This window comes from Lynx rufus, unplaced genomic scaffold (genome assembly GCF_022079265.1).
Source record: "Lynx rufus isolate CCGP_SWC_20201006 ecotype Redwood Valley unplaced genomic scaffold, mLynRuf1.p SCAF_21, whole genome shotgun sequence".
Classification (NCBI taxonomy): Eukaryota; Metazoa; Chordata; class Mammalia; order Carnivora; family Felidae; genus Lynx; species Lynx rufus.
This window is the reverse complement of record NW_025814836.1, coordinates 4,655,718-4,660,914: the sequence shown is the minus strand read 5'-3', so window position 1 is coordinate 4,660,914 and position 5,197 is coordinate 4,655,718. Positions and strand designations below refer to the sequence as shown.

The following is a 5,197-nucleotide window of genomic DNA, read 5'->3' as shown; positions in this document are numbered from 1 at the left end:
TCGGAGGTCGAGGGGGGCAGCTGGTGCCCGAGGCCTAGGACTTCAAAGGCGTGTCCGTGGCACGGGCCCTGGGCGCCGCGGGCAGGGCCCTGGCTGGCAGGGCCTGCGGGCGGTGGCTGGCGACTGGGGTCGAGTGGGGCAGCCGGTCCCCCAAGGCCTAGGGCTTCAACGGCGTGTCTTGTGGCGCCGGCCCTTGGGAGTCGAGGGCTGGGGCCTGCGAGGGCCCGGACGGCTGTGCGGGCCTAAGCGCGCGGCGGTGTGTGTTGAGGGGCCGAGCGTGGCAAGCCTGCAGGTCATGGGTTGCCTGTCTACCCCAATCTGAACCAGCGGCGATCCCTGGGCTAGCCCTTTTTCTCCCTCTCGTACATGGAGCAGCTTACGTCTCGGTTGTTGGGACATGTCTTTAGACCCTCTTTTTGTTGGTTACTTCTTGGGAATCTCTTTCAGTTTTCTTCACAATGTGTCTATGACTACACTTCTTAACGCCTCCGTTTCCCGTCATGTCCGTCATGTCTTTGTTCTGCCCTTAGCCTGGATACTAATGGTAGGGAAAGCAGAGTCCCACATTCTTGGTGATTCTATCTGTCTTCTCTTCCCTAGTGTCACATTTTGTTCCCAGTTCCTTCCTGGTTTCCTGATGATATCTGGCTTTTGATGTGGATGGCAAACCGTGGCTCAATGTCCCAGCTTCAGTGTGCATGATTTTTGTACTGTAGTCCTTCTGCTGTGTGCTCTCCTTTCCCTTTGTGCCCTAAAGATCTGCATTCATTGGTGGTGTTCTTCATGAGTGTAACTGTGGCATTGGATGAAGACCTATCTCTGGTCAGTCCTGCTTTTTTGACAATGTCTCCTTTGTTATAATGCTGCTGACATGACACTGTTACTCTGGGAGTTTCTGTTGAACTTGGGCACAGGTGTCTCCAGTACTTTTAGGTGGAGTGGGCACTTTTCTGCAGGAACCTACCAGCACACTGGGGGCTTATGTTCTGTGATGCTAGGCGCAATGCCCCTGCTGGATGGGAATCTTCGGAGAGGTCCCCCCACCTGTGAGGAAGACATGTCATCTTCCAGCAAGTGCAGTGTACCTCTCACCTACGGGGCTGCAGCACTTGAGCTTTGTGAGGGCCATTCCACTGTTCCTGGTCGTAGGCAGAGGGCGCACATCTTATGCCATAGCCTGGGTCCTTTCAAAGACCAATGCATTGGTGGTTTTCCTCCCTGAAGAATTGTGCCCCCAATGTGTGGGTCTGTTTTTTGGAAGTGCTGAAGAGACTATCCATGTAGGCTTGATCAGGCTGCTCTGGACCAGGCAGCCAATAGATTTCTCCTTTCTTCACAGCTCTAGGCCCTGAAGTCCACTGGCCTTGGCCATGCCGGTTCTCTGGCTGGGATTGCACCCTGGTTTCATTGGGGTTGTATACTGACATTTGGTGGGGAAGGCATGTGCTTCGTTGCTGCAGAGGGTGTTTTGTCAAAATGGATAAGTATGGGCACCTGGCCTATAATCCTTTGGCCGCCTCACATGGCTATGCCTAGGCTTCTGCCTAGTTGCCCGCACCGGAGGTTTGCCAGCCTTACTTTGGGATGTTTCGGTTTTCCACTGACTGCTGAGGTTCATTCAAGTGTGCTTCCAGTGTGATGGCTTGCTGGCCTCCACAGTCCACGTTGTCATGGTTACCAGCGGCATGAGAGGAGGGGTGTAGATACTGGTGTGCTATGCTTGGCAACAGTGCTTTAAGAGAGGGTATCACTGGCCAGTTTCAGCCACCCCTAGAGATCAAAGGTGAACTCTGATTTGCAAGGAAATATGTCTTGTGCTGTTTTGTGGCAGGACATCAAGTTATGGATTTGCACACCGAGTAACTCTTGCATGCATGGAGACCTCCCTAGATGAGCAAAAACACCCTCTCTCAACCACACCACTGAACAGACTCAGACACAACCCGTACACTCACACACACAAACACACACACACCCAAACTCACAGACAGGCACATGCACCTGCTCACATAATCCCCTGTATACGTGGCATCTTGCCCATCTGAAGGCAGCCCAAAGGGACAGAGGGACAGGACAGGCAGACGCAAGGTGTAGTCACAAATTCGTTCTTCCCGGTGTGGCAAGCTGAGCACCTGGGTATGTTTCTCACATGTGAATGCGATTTCTCCACCCTTCTCAGGTGCCTTCTCAGGTGCCTTCTCAGGTCTTCAGGTTGCATATGTATGGAGCAGAGGTCCCTGACTTGTGTGTGCTCCTGGCATCTGTGTTCCCACAGAATGGTGGTCAGTGGTGGTGTTCTTCATGCCTGAAACTGGGGCTAGCTGAAAACGTATATCTGGCTGGTTTTGCTCCAGGTGTCTCAGTCAAACTTTACTTTGGAGATCTTTTCTCCTCACGCAGGGATCTGGCGAGGTGCAAGTGTTACTCTGGGACAGTCCGTTGGACTCAGACACAGGTGTGTCACATCTTGTTGGGTGGGGTGGAGACGTCTCTCCTGGGAGCCTACCAGCAGGACGGGTACCTGAGTGATCTCCCGAGAGGTTCAGTGCCCCAGCGGTACCAGGAACTTGGAGAAGGTCCGCATTTCCTTGTGAAGGAGATGTGTTCTCCTACCGTTGTGCCTCACCTGTGGGGCTGCAGCCCTTGAGCTCTGTGTGGGCCATGCTGATGTTACTTATTGGCAGGACAGAGCCCACATGGCATGCCACAGGCTGGATCCCTGCAAAGGCCAAAGTGTTGGTGGCTGTCTTAGCTGAAGGATCCTGCCCCCAATGTAGGAGTCAATTTTGAGGAGAGTGCTAGCGGGACCTGTGGTGTAGGCATGAGCAGCCTCCTGTGGACCAAGAAGCTAAGGTTTTGCATGTTTCCTTCCAGGTTGGGGCTCCCAAACCTGCTTCCTGTGGCCATGTCAGTTCCCTGTGTGGAATGAGCCCTGGGTTCAGTCGAGTTTTACACTGGCTTTTGGTTGGGCAAGTGTAGTGTTTTGTTTTGTTTTTTTTTTTCTCACAGAGGGTATTTTGGAAGCCTGCACATTTTCTGAAAGAGGTTCCTGAAGGAGTTAGCCATCTTGATGGTTACAGGGATATGGGATTTATATTACAGGGCTATTGTTGGTGGTGATTCAATTAGACTTCGGCATATATGGAGACTGCTAGACACATCTGGGTAAGATATACCTATATTGCTCCTCTATTAGGAATGTTGTGTGAATTGCCTCTGTCCCAGGCATTCCATGGCTGGATGCCTGTAATAGACATGGATCTCTAGTGTGTGTTCAGTGAAAATAATGCAGGCTGCCTGTTATCTTGGGGTGTACAGTGTTTCACAGTGGGTATATGCACCAGGATGTGATCATCTTCATGGTTCCCAGTTGTGGTTTGAGTAGTGTGTTGATTCTGTGGACATATGTCTTTTCCTCCACTCTTCCCCTCTCCCCCCACATGCCTACCATTGACATGGACTTGAAAGTGTTTTGATGAGACAATTGTTTAGTTTGTGTTGCCAGTCCCTATCCAGTTCCCTTAAAGTAGGGATTTTCCACTGGAAGGCAGTGGGGAAGTGGAAATTAGGGAGTTCAGTGCCATGAGAAAGGCTCTTAAAATGGTGGCATGAGAAATTTCAGATTGGGGGAAAGAGCTGACTGGTTTTATGCCCCGAAGCTATTTAAATGTTTCCTGTTTGGTTATGCAAGTTGCTAGGTACTTCCTTGGAGGGGAGTTGCTTTTGGGTAGAGGGGCTCTGGTCTGGGGAACATCCCATGGGAGGACAAGGTAGACATGGTCCACATTGGGCCTTGGGTATTGGGTTCGGGAGCCGATATGTGGTGTGTGAGGATAGGAATAGATTCTATGCACAGCACTTTTGCCCGGGATTGGTGCCTCAGCCCAAACCCATGCCTGGATACATCCATGTTTGGACATGTGCCCCACATGCATGGAAGGAGCCCACGAATCATAGGGAGAGATAGAGAGAGTGGTCCCAGTGGGTGTCACTCCCCTGGATGCCTATGGACCTGTGTGACTTTCTGAAGCTTGTGTTGTCTCTTCTCATCACTTCCCAGGTGGAATAAGCAGGATGCAGATATCAGGGATAGTCAGCTAGGCCTATACTGTGTAAAATGTGATGCCAGCCAGCCATGACTCCCCAGTAGGCACAGAGCATGTTTTGTGTGGTCATGTGGGTACAGTCATCGTGGTGTTAAGCAGTGCTTCTCTGCCAAATCCTACTGGTTTTCTTTCCAGGGCACACCAAGCTGCCTACCCATTCCTGGGCCTGACTCCTCTTGTTCCCCGGGGGCTTGGCCCTGGGGTTCCCCCAAGGGCCAACATGTTTGAGCTCCTCAGCTGTCCTTGGGTGGAGTCCAGTAATGTTAAATGTTCAATGCCCTTAAATGTGCTTGGATTGATGATGATATGCATCCTTTGGACACTTGAACAAAATAAGTGAGGAATCCTTACCATCACCCTCATTGAAACTGATGTCTAGCATGTGAGTCTGACAGTGAACACACAGGAGGGACACATGCCGTTCATTAGCTTTGGTGGCAGCTGCGAGTGTAGTGGCCCCCTTTAGGCAGGAAAGGCTCACTGGCAGGGGGAGACCCTGCTCCCATCTGTAAGGGATTATCTGGGGGAACCAGGGCCATCAGAGTGCACACATCTGGCACCCCTTAGAGGAGCTGGTGAGGGTACATATGACAGTTCAGCTTACCCACTAGCCCGCATTTGGGCTGCCTTTAAGCCATTGAGGGCCTATCCCCACCGCTTTATTTCCTTGTCCTTTTAAGGGCTCGGAAGGTTTATATAGATAAGAGAAGGGTATGAGGCCAATCCCAGACAACTCCCCCTTCACAGCTTCTCCCTGAGATTAGGACAGGTAGCTTCTTGTGTCAGTTGGGCAGACTCAGGGAGCTTTGGGTCTTGGGAGGTTGACACCAACTAAGCTGACTGAACCTTTTGGGAGAGAGGGTCCTATAGGAGGTGGCCATGATCATGGTTACAGGGACATGGGAGTGACATCATGGGGCTATGGCCAGGGGTGATGTTATCAGTCTGAGGCAGAGATGGATATGGCTAGACACTTCTCAGGAAGGTTTCTGTATGGCTCCTCAGGGAAGGATGGGTGGGTGATTCTTCCACTGTCCCAGATTTTCCCTGATGGGAGGCCCATAATAGATAAGGATCCCTGATGTAGGTTC

The 5,197-nt window shown here is 51.6% G+C and overlaps 1 pseudogene; it reads left to right on the top strand.

Moving 5' to 3' along the window:
- Positions 1-4,398: 4,398 nt before the first annotated feature.
- On the top strand, positions 4,399-4,483 carry LOC124517447 (uncharacterized; annotated as a pseudogene).
- The last annotated feature ends 714 nt before the right edge of the window (positions 4,484-5,197 follow it).